The sequence below is a fragment of the Mesoplodon mirus genome (genome assembly GCF_964341445.2).
Source record: "Mesoplodon mirus genome assembly, chromosome: X".
NCBI lineage: Eukaryota > Metazoa > Chordata > Mammalia > Artiodactyla > Ziphiidae > Mesoplodon > Mesoplodon mirus.
The window spans coordinates 44,346,853-44,359,036 of record NC_138981.1 but is presented as its reverse complement, the minus strand read 5'-3'; positions in this window follow the sequence as shown (position 1 = coordinate 44,359,036).

Here is a 12,184-nt window from a genome sequence, read left to right as displayed (position 1 = left end):
TCAGACCTTCCAGCTAACCGCTTCCCATGAGCCACTACTCTGATGTCAGCCTATAACCAAAGGAGCTGGAGGTCTGGACCTGGCGACCAACCCTTCGCCACCCACTCAGTCAGGGTGCCCCCCACCTGCAGGCAGGAGGGAACATGCTATCTGCTACCATCAGCCCCTTCCAGAGCCCACTGCCCCACCCCTCCCTGTCTAGCCCAGCCATATGCAGCTCTGCCCCATCTGGGGATGCTCTGCTCAGAGATGGGCTGGCAGGGCCGCCCCAGCCTCCCTGGTAGGCAAAGACTCTGGAAACCTCTGGAGTCCTGTGTTCGGCCATGTGATCCCAGGGGTGCACATGGGCCCCTTGGGTATCTGAACAGAAGGGTATGGGAGGGAGGGCCGCACCCCTGCAGTCCTGCTCTGCTGGTCTCATGGGCAGCTGCCCACCCTACCCCACCCCGCATCGCAGGCTCCTGAGTTGGCAGATTAAGCATTTTATTTTTATTTTTATTTTTATTTTATTATTTTTTATTTTTTTTGCTGTACGCGGGCCTCTCACTGTTGTGGCCTCTCCCGTTGCGGAGCACAGGCTCCGGACGCACAGGCTCAGCGGCCATGGCTCATGGGCCCAGCTGCTCCGCGGCATGCGGGATCCCCCCAGGCCGGGGCACGAACCCGCGTCCCCTGCATTGGCAGGCGGACTCTCAATAAGCATTTTATAAATTGCATTTTAAATACATGTTTTAAACTTGAAAAAAAAATAAACTGAGGATCTCTCGAGAGCCCCCAGAAGCAGATGTTGCCACAAGGTAGACTGCTTTCCTAAGAACTTCAGACCAGGTAAGTAGATGACATCATGAGGTGGTCAGCTTCCACCCAAGATGCCAAACAAGACCCTGTAGGATTCTCTTACATACTTCCTAATCTCACCATTTTTACTGTTCTTCTTGCAGTATCATCCCTTTTCTCTATCCCCTCCAGCATCATCTTTGCTATCCACATAACTCCCCCCATTACAACTGCAGCTTTCCATAATGAGCCTTCATTTGTATTATTTCCTCTTCCCCTTAACCCAAGCTGTTCTCCCCTTTAACAATTCTGCCATCCCTGCAAGGACCCCAGAATCTATAGCGTTCCTTCACTCAACTCATAGTACAGTCTCACAACCTTACTTTAGAATGCTGGTTATGTTCTCCCTCTTCTTCGGAAGCCTCCAGCTTCCCTTAAATTCCTATGCCATCTCATATTTAAGGGCATCCCTTGTGCTATCACTCAGGGTCCCTTTAGCTTTTCCCCCTAGACTTCAAAAGGGATCTCCTTCAACCTCAATACTCTTCAAAAAGGGCCATCTATGCTTAACCAGACTGCCTTCTTTTCTCACCTTAACTACTCTATTACCTCTGATTTAAGTTTTCCAGACACTAGATGAGGCAAGAGGTCTACAAAACATGTTACAACTACAAGCTTAGGCAGAAGCCAAGCCCCAGAAGGAGGCTGTGCTCTTCTTGTCTCATCAGGTTCTTAAGAAGCCTTAGAACAAGAGGCTAAGAGACTGGGAGTAAATCTAAAAAACTTGCTGCAACAAGTCAACTATGGGCAACCTGCATGCCTAGAGCTGCTGCAGTGTGGGCCACTTAGAAGTTTACCCAACCACCTGCATCTTCTATGCTCTGCTACAGAAAATAACCATGACTGTGGATCTTACCACTAACATCTAAAACCATTAACATCATTGCCAGAGAACTACAGGAACTCCAATGAATAGATCTTCATAATTGTCTGGCATTGGACACCAGCCTGGCTTCTCAAGGGGGGCACTTTGTAATGATCAGAAGCCATTGCTGTGCATGTGTTCCCTGAAACCTCTCTGATGGATGTGCCATCACCAAAAACAGCCAGACATTCCAGAAAATTCTTCAGATTTCCATTGTCATCTTCACTCCACTATTTGAATACCCTTCAGGCCCAATGTCTAGGAATCTTCTCTACTTGCTCTCTCTGAACCTCAAATCTTGGTTTTACTCGCTTATTCAACCTTTAATAACTTATTTTATTTTATTCCTGAGTATTTCTCTTGTTAAGTGCTTAATCGCTAAGGCCTTCCAACAGCTGTCAGCCTAACAGCAAAATCAACAGATGATACAGTAGTCAGTTCTTCAGGAACAAGAGGAACGTGAAGGCCAGCACCCCCTTGAAAACTATTTGGACCTAACTCAGCTTCCCAATGATTCTTATTCCATCCCTAATAGTGCTCAAGGACAGATTTTGTCTGACTTAAACAACAAGGGGGGACCGACTAAGTGTTCACAATTACCTGTTGCTTACCCTCTGCTTTGTCTTGACCAAACTTTAGTCAGGCTTCTCCCTTCCTACAGGTTCCTGAACTCTGCTTGCCCCCAAGCCTAAGCAAACACAAAAAAGTGAAATTTGCCTCCCTTCTCAGCTTCTCCTGAGAATTGACTGACAACAGCAGGATACTTTCCTGTCAGACCCCACTGGCCATTTCCCCTTGCTTGTCCAACTTCCCTCGAAAGATTCTGCTTATCTCTGCTTGCCTCCTCCTTACCCTGTGAAAGAAAAGCCTTTTTCTGCTTGATTTTGAGACCCTTGTAGACCTTATGGTCATAGCATTCTCCCTATTGCAACCAGCCTTCCCCCATTACAATAGTCCCTTTTCCTCCCTTCCCATAATCCTTCTGAAAAATAGTTTCTCCTTACTAAGTCCTGATTTGTTTTTCTTTGACAACCAACATGCAACAAGACGTGTTAATAAGGGCCCAGGAATAGGTAATCTAGAGCTATGCTGCTAAAGTATGGTGAGATTCAGCCAAGAGTTCAAGTCCTTGGGCAATTTATTTAATTTGTGTGGATAACTCCTAGGACATGACTGGCTGTGTTTCTTTTCATTGTTGTGTGGCGTCCTGCACATACGCTGTTCCTACTGCCCATCCCCTCATCAATTAGTGATCCTAAAGTGATTAGTATCAGGGGAATATTTGGAAAGATTGTGACGTTGGAGAGTTGTGGCTAGTGTGGTTGGTGCAGGGTTCTGCTGCTGAGTAAAAATCTACTGCAATTTTGAGTCAAACCCAGTGTCCAGTGTTGGACAAGGGGAAGCTTATAATAGGGAAAGCCCTTTACCAGGGATTCCCTTACAGGCCCACCAAGGCTCCCATTGTTGCCTATATTCTGTGTTCCTGTGAAGGCAAGTTGTGTGGCTTAGTGCAATTCCAGGTGGTGTTAATAGGAGCTTATAATATTATAGCCAAGTAAATGTGCATGTTATCTACCTCATACTCAGCACCTGAGTCAACTCAATTGGTTATGTGTTCAGCCCATGATTGGCCACATATTTGAAGTTAGTGTTGACCCACAGAATTAGAAGGCACCTGTGAGTCACAAGCCACATCTTAGAACCTGGCTTAGTCAGAATGGGTGTTGCTGGTAGCAGTAGAGATGGAAGGAGGAGGAGTGCTAGCCTCAGTGGTGGTTTCTGTGGTCATGTTAGTAGGACTGACCAACCTGAATGGCCAGCAGCGTGCTTCCCGTGGTCCCCATCCTGACCCATGTTGTGTGTCTCCCACGTTGTGCATGTGGCATGTTGTTTCCAGACCTTGTCAACAGTCGGGTGTAGTTTGCCAGGGGAGGGTGATCCATCAATGGGTGTGTAGTCGACACTGGTGAAGGGAGGAACTTCTCAGGTGTGGAAGGGGCACAGCAACAGAATAGGGGTGAAAGTCAGAGGTCATCTGTGGGCAGCAGTAGGAGTTCTGATTGTCCCTTGGGTATCATCCAAATGGTGTTACCCTGTCCAGGGGTAATTAGTTCCACCTCCTGAGTATCAGGAGCTGGTCCAAGATTGTTCTATGGTGATTTAGTGGAGTATGTGGGCAGCAGATGAGGACGCCTCTCTCTCCAGATAGTGGTGAGTGGTCTGCTCAGCTTACACTGGATGAGGAGCAGAAGCATGCTCAATGTGGTCCCAGAGTTGGTGGTCCACAGCAGGTCCCTATTGGGATCAAGGGAGAAGTGGCTGCTAGGCTCCGGAGTTTCTATGAGGGAGAAGGGAAAAAGGTGGAAGTACCAGGTGGATGTTCATTTGCTGTGGGCAGCATGCAAGGCTCCCATGTCCATGAAAACTGGTAATTGGGTTGTGTCCAGTGTGGATGTGTCCACCAGGAGAGGTCACAGCGTCTCTACAGATGGTCGTTTCATTTGTTGTGAATTTTAATACAGTGCAGTCATGTCTTAGGTCTGCACTTTTGAACTTGATGGACCATCTTCCTCCAGATTCTCTCAGGAGCCCTTGTTTTAAAATACCATTATGCCTTTCTGTGACATCTGCTGCTGTAGGACAACGGAGTAGGTGAAAACTCACACAATGTGATTTTGTAATGCCCGCTGTTGTGTTGCTTTGCAGTGGGAGCCTTGATCTGTTTGTATAACTGGCAGCACTCCCAAGGGCTGTGAGGCTGCGGTGTTAACACTTCAGTAACATTAACAGAGGTTGGGGCCCCACGAGAGCCATCAGTGGAAGGCCTGTGTGGGCACCCACCACTATTAACCATGTGTTAACATATATGTTCCTGCCGCTGCAGGGGGAGGCCCAATGAAATCAATTTGCCGTCTCTGATGTGGCCCTCCTCCTCTGTAAATTGTCCCTCCAGTGAGGTAGGCCCAATGTCTAGACTTCTGGCTTCTGGTACAGCCACTAATGTTTTGTCTCTCTGCTGAGCCGACTCCTCTACTAACAATCCATTTTCATAACCCTGTGATGCCCCAAAGCCCTGACCTCTCATGTGCTCCCTGATAGAAGGGGAGGGTGGCTCCTCCAAAAGGTCTGGAGATCTCCCCCTCCTTCCAGAGCCCTAGCTGCTTTGGTGGTTCAGTTAGCTCATCAGGCTTTGAGTCATAGAGCACTTCCTCTGTGTCTTATTTGGTATGAGCCGAGGTATGGTGCACCCAGATGGGCAGAGTGGGAGCCAGTGTGGCAATTGGCCCCATACCTATTTAGCCCAAATGTCTTGGCTTGTATTTTCCAGCCCTGATTTTGCCAAAGTCCCGACCAAGTAGTTAGCTCATGAACACCAACCAGGAGTCAGTAAAATATGAACCTTGGGAAAATGTTTGTCAAAGGCATACTCTATTGCTAGGACTATTATATGCGGCTCAGCCCATTGGGCACTTTGGTCTGTGCCCCGTATGGATTTGGGGGTGACAGGCTGTGGCTCTCTATTGTCTGGTCCCTTACACCTTGTGCTCAGTCCATCGGTAGGAAGACCGTTGCTTTGCTTGTTTTGAGCGTGCTGACCATCCTCCCTCCAGTCCCCATTGAGCAAGGGGTAGAGGCATTTCTGGGGTTTGGGCGAATTAGCTTCAGTGGCAGGTATGTGGTTACTTCCTCATGGAGTTTGTGACAATCCAGTAGGGCTGGGTTTAGCTCAACCCTGTAGATAGCATTTCCACTTTAATAACAGGGCCTCTGATGCCAATCTGATTTTATGGGGAGTTTTTCTTCCATTACGTAGGGCATACGAGGAATCTCGGTCTGTGGGATAACTGGCTCTGCCCCAGCAAGGGCCTCAGTTTCCATAAGTGCCCTGTATGCTGCTAGAAGTTGCCTCTCCAGTGGCAAATACGTCTGGGCTGAGGCTAGGAGCCCCTTACAGCAAAAGCCCAGGGAGAGGTTTGCCTGTCCATTTGGTCCAAAAGCCCCAGGAAGCAAATTTTGGGGTGGGAGCAGAAACTTCTAAATGTAAGTCCTATCCTTGGGGCACTAGTGGGAGAGCTGAAGTGATAGCCTCCTTTATTTTATCTAGTGCCTGTTGTAGCTCAGGTCCTCACTCAAAATGGAAGACTTACAGGTGACTTAATACGTAGATAGGATCTAGCAAATAGTAGACGTGAGGAACGTGTTGCCACCAGAATCCAAACTTTTCTACCAAATCTTGGGCCTCCTTGCTGATGTGGGAGGTTGGAGCACTAGGAGCTTTTATTTTATTGGATTGGGAAGAGTTTGCCCTTCTCAGTTCTGAATGTAACCCCCCAATTTAACAGAGTGGTAGAGGCCTTATACCTTATGGAGGGAGGCAGTTTCCCATCCCCTTTCAGTGAGGTGTTCACTCAGGGTTGTGACTGCCTGGCCCTCAGTGCCTTGTCATATCCTGTACTATGGCGTGTTTACCACCCACACCAATAACAAAATGGTAACTGGTTCCCATTGGTTGGTGCCCACCAATAGAGTAAAAGCCTTGGGTTTGTTCCATGAAGTTAGCTGTTGACTGAGCCGGTCCAGTAATGGGAACAGGGATAGTCTCCAAGGGAACAACCAGGAAAGAAACATCTTTTAGCAAATCTGGGCCAATTTTAATAGTTAAGTGGGTAATTTTCCTTTTAATTAATTGTCCTCTGAAGTCAGTCACCTCCTTTGGGGGGAGGGGGAGTTCCCTTTAAAGCATGAATGCTCCCTGGGATTAGGAAGGTTTGAGCACCTGTGTCCAACAGAGCCAGCCAGTGTGTTTGTGTTCTGGAGCCCAAACTACAGTTAGTGTGATACAAGGGCGATTCTCTTCCAGGTGGGGCCCTACTTCTGTGACTGCTGGATCCCTCTGTGCGGGCTGTCCTGGCCACTGGTGGAGACCAGAGGCAAGTACTAAAGATGAGGCTGCCTCTGAAAGGGAAGCCTGCCGCAGCTCGTAATCTAACCCTAGTAAGTAATACTATTGCTGCACTGATTTATCAGAGAACCTCCAATTTGGGACTCTCTTGTCCCTTAACCTGTGATGGTTAAGTTTATGTGTCAACTTGACTGGGTCACAAGTGCCAAGACATTTGGTCAAACATTATTCTGGGCATGTCTGTAAGGTTCTGGATGAGATTAACATTTGAATTGGTGGGCTGAGTAAATCAGATCACCCTCCCCAGTGTTGGCGGGTCTCATCCAATTAGCTGAAGGTCTGAATAGAACAAAAAGGTGACCCTCCCATAAGTAAGAGGGAATTTCTTCCTGCCTGACTCCCTTGAGCTGGTACTTTTTTTCCTGCTTTGGGAATCAAATTGAAACATTGGCTCCTCCTAGACCTCAAGCCAGCAAATCTTTGGACTGGAACTATACCATGGTCTCTCCTAGGGCTCCAGCTTGAGGACTGTAGATCTTGGAACTTGCCAGGATAGCCCTGTGAGCCAATTCCTTATGAAAAAAAACCCCTCTTTTTATATATACATCCTATTGGTTCTGCTTCACTGCAAAATTCTGACTAATATATAACCTGTCTTGTTTTCTCAGAGTTCACGCTTAAGCAGAGGCCAAGCTGTAAGTTTGTTTGACTTAGGAGGGGGGAGGCTTCACTCTCGATAGTAATTTTGATTTAGGCCAGGTGGCTTAAACACTTGGATCTGAGTTTGTCTTTCAGGGGTTTCTATTAAATCCAAGGGCAGCTGTGACTTTTGAACTGTTTTCGTGTTAACCATCATTGCCCGTAAAGGGGACTTAGCTTTGTCAGGAGCCTCTCTGAGCAACAACGCTGTGGACTCAGGACTCTATTCACCCTCCTCCCACTTGCCCAGTCATCCTGCTGCACACCATCTGTTACCTGATAAGCCCACTCCAGCATCCCTAGCTGATGGAGGAGATCTTTGGCCTCAGCTGGTGTTTTCCATTGACAGTCTGCCCAGGTGATTATGAGGCCTCATGTGGGGTGGGTGGCCCTCCAAGCCATTAAAAAATCCATATCAACAAGGTATATGTGAACTAGGGTCCAAAGCTGCCTCTGGGGGTCCTTCCTCCCTTCCTCACTAATTGTGCAAGATCCCTTACCAGGGGCCCATTTTTCCATCCCATTCTGTGGCTGCCAATTGTTTAATTCCAGACCCTGTTAGGTGGAATTCTCACTCTCTGCCTGATACATTCTATACAGCCAGGCAGCCCCTTTTTCATTTGGTTCCCGGACTCTGTCCTTATGGAGGACTGGGCCTCAGGGAGAAGGGGGATGTGTCGCTTCCCCCAAGTGAGAACCTGCCCTTTTTTTGGACCTTCCCCTCTTGTGGCTTCTGTCTGTTACTTTGTGGGTGGTCCTGGGTGGAGGGTAGATTCTCCTCACCATGACCATGCTGGCATCGTGCTGCCTGGGCCTCTAGAGGGCACCAGTCCTCTTCTCCAGGGCCCTCCCCTCCATCTGGTCTTCCAACGAGTGTAAGCTCCTACCTCCTCACCAGGCTGTGGCCTGGTGAGAAGCCACCAAGAGGAAGTTCTGGCTTGCCTCTCTCATTCAACAGGATGGCCCCCTGTTTAGGAGTCCTGGGAGAGGCAGGGAGATAACTTCCTTGTCTTTGTCACTTTAAGTAATGCTTTAGCCGCCTCAGCCCAAGAGTTGGGGTCAAGATAGCCCTCCAGGGAAGGGCTAGAATGATGCCACCCGTGACAGCAGATCCAAGTGCAGCAACAGCGTCAGAGTCAGGCTAGCTGTTTGCAAAGGTGCCTCCCCCAACTGCACTTAGGGGACTAACCTTGGCCTGATGCCTCTGCCTTATAGGCTTGTTTAGCTGCCACAGTGGTCCCCAGTGGCAAGGATGTCCTCTCGTCACAGAGTAACCCTGAATCGCTGGCCATTGTCAGGGAGCTCCTTCCATTATAGCCCATTATGGGGTCAGGGGTATCCACCCCTCAGTTCAGAGGTGTGCACCCCTCCCCCTTTTCTGTTCAGGCCCACAGGTCTTACAGTGTCCACCACCTGCCTAATGGATACCCAGGTGGGCAGGCTGACTTCCTACCGCATGCAGCTGGCCCCCCGCAAAATTAGTCCCAGTGGCATGTGTTCACTCAAATACTGATGCTATCACTTGGCCAGGCTATTGAAGCACAGGAGGATACCCCCCAAAATATAGAGTGTAATACAGTACAGAGCAGTGCCACACCAAACCGAAGCAGTGGCATTCCAAATTTTGAATCCCACCCATTTGAGGCCATCCAGGATTTTTGCTAATTGATTTTCCTGCTGACTGGGTGGCCTCCATATCTATTTCCTAATTATCTCCAGAAGTTCTCCCCTTATTGCCACTTACGGGGTTTGAGGTATTTGGGGATTATCAAGAAAAAAATATGACCACGAGGTGGCAGGAGCACACACGAGTGTTACTGGGCTTGCAGGCTGGGGAAGTGCCTCCCAGCAGGAGCCTGTAGGAGGAGGAGCGCAAAGGAAGTGCTGGGGGCTAAGGGGTTAAGAGAGGGAGCTTTTGTGTCTAGGTGATGTCACTCGGCAGCAAAGTGGGGAGTCTCTGGGTCAGAGAGCCCTGCAGGGCAGCAGCAACATGGGTCTTTTACAGCCCGGGCTTACCTTATCTATTGCCAGCAGATGTAGGGTGAGGTTTCGTTGGGTATGCAAAGCAGGTAGGCTCTAAATGGTGAAAAATCTACTTGTTTGGGCTATTTATAAAATAATTGGATGTGTACACATTTAAGTTGGCATCAGCAGGTTTTGAGCTATTGGGTCTCAGCCTGCAGTGAAGAAATAAACAACCGAAGGACCAATACAGAAAGGCCATCTTTGACCTATCTATATAACAGGTGAAGGCACAACCCATCCCATTAGATCCTTAGGAATTCTGGTGGGATCTTAGTTCCCCGACCAGGGATAGAAACTGTGCTCCCTGCAGTGGAAGCACAGAGCCCTAACCACTGGACTGCCAGGGAATTCCCAGAATTCTGGCATCAAGGTTTAAAGGTAGAGTTACAGTTTCTCATTTAGGGATCATCCCTGCTTCTGGCACCTGCAGTTGTAGCCCTGGTCCCAGGAACACTGCATCAGGTTGGAAAGAAGAAAGTTGAGGTGTTGCACGGAAAGAATTGTGTAGTAATAACAGCATCTTCCTGGCCCTCTCTGCCTCAGACCTCACAGAAAAATGGAGGAATCTATCTAGCAGGGACTCTCCCTTGGCCTGTATCATGTTAAATGTGAGCATACATTCATGGAGGGGTGTAAGCTGGTTCTTCATGCCTTTATCTCCCCCACTTTAGGCATCTACCTGTTCCAATTCTCTATCAAACGAATACTCTGAGCTATATATGCAACATTAGATATTCACTTAAGGCACTATCTCTTTGCTCATTTTTGGACACTATGGGCTGTAAAGTGTGTTCTATGGTTTGAAATAATGTAACTCAGTGGTCCCAATTGCTACAGTAGCTTCTATTCCAGTCCTTTTTCTTTTTTTAATGCATCTTTATTGGAGTATAATTGCTTTACATGGTGTGTTAGTTTCTGCTTTATAACAAAGTGAATCAGTTATACATATACATATGTTCCCATATCTCTTCCCTCTTGTATCTCCCTCCCTCCCACCCTCCCTATCCCACCCCTCTAGGTGGTCACAAAGCACCGAGCTGATCTCCCTGTGCTATGTGGCTGCTTCCCACTAGCTATCTGTTTTACGTTTGGTAGTATATATATGTTCATGCCACTCTCTCACTTTGTCACAGCTTATCCTTCCCCCTTCCCATATCCTCAAGTCCATTCTCTAGTAGGTCCGTGTCTTTATTCCTGTCTTGCCCCTAGGTTCTCCATGACCATTTTTTTCTTAGGTTCCATATATATGTGTTAGCATATGGTATTTGTTTTTCCCTTTCTGACTTACTTCACTCTGTATGACAGACTCTAGGTCCATCCACCTCCCTACAAATAACTCAATTTTGTTTCTTTTTATGGCTGAGTAATATTCTATTGTGTGTATGTGCCACATCTTCTTTATCCATTCATCTGTTGATGGACACTTAAGGTTGCTTCCATGTCCTGGCTATTGTAAATAGAGCTGCAGTGAACATTGTGGTACATGACTCTTTTTGAATTATGGTTTTCTCAGGGTATATGCCCAGTAGTGGGATTGCTGGGTCATATGGTAGTTCTATTTTTAGATTTTTCAGGAACCTCCACACTGTTCTCCATAGTGGCTGTATCAATTTACATTCCCACCAACAGTGCAAGAGGGTTCCCTTTTCTCCACACCCTCTCCAGCATTTATTGTTTGTAGATTTTTTGATGATGAGGCCAGTATTAATTGAACATGGTAAATGGGAACTTACTCACGCGCATTGTTAATTTGAAACCGTATAGAATACCAGGTGGACGAAAAGACATAGACCAGGTTCTAATGAGGTATGAAGTTTTCTGCCTCACTCCCTTAAGGTAGAGCTGCAGGCTATAAAACTTCTTAGCTGCAGCATGGCTATAGGTTTCTCAGTAACAGAGCGTCCTATCCTTTCTGTTGCAGTCATCAGGCCCCTTTGTTTTGGTGCTTCCCTGCACAGGGTCTTAGGGAGCTGTAATCTTTGGTTGATCCTTTTGTTTGCTGTCTAAGTAAGTAATAAACAGTCTGAATCTAGAAGGGGCTCATTGTTTCTTTACAGGCTGAATATGTCAGGCCTTGGCCTGGCCTTGCCTTGTGCTTGACAAGAGGATAGAGAGAATGGGGACAGAAGTAATATTTGTAGAAATATTGAGTATTTTCCAACACTAATGGAAGTCATTAGCCCACAGTTTCAGGAAGCACACCAAACCCTGAGTACTAAACACAAATAAAACTACATCTAAACACATCATACTCAAATTGATGAACCCCAAAGTTATAAAGAAAACCTCAGAAGCTGTCCTTAGAAAAAAGGACACAGGAAAAACAATAAGATGAATGGCTGGTTTTTTCAAGAGAAATTCTTGTAACCAGGAGAAAATGGAATGATATCATTGAAGTACTGAAAGGAAACAAAACTCTGCCAACTGAGAATTCTATACCCAATTCTATACCAGTAGTCCAAAAAGGCAAGTGAAATAAATACAAATATTTATTACAAAGCTTACTACAAAGCTAAGAGAATTCATCACCAGTAGACCTATACTACTAGAAATACTAAATATTAAAGTTATTTAATCTGATCCCAAATGGAAGCAAGAAACATAGAAAGGAGCGAAGAAGCACAGAAAGGCTGAACATAAAAAAATGAAAAAAATATATGCAATGCAAACACTAATAGAAAGCTGTTGTAGCTATAATAATAGCAAAGAAAGTAGGCTGTAAGGTAGAAGTAATGCTAAAGATAAAGAGGGAAATTTCATAATGATAAAAGGGTCAGTTCAAGAGAAGATAGAACAATTCTAAAATTTTAATCTACCTGCATTATTAGTTTTTGTTGCTGCTGTAACGAATTACC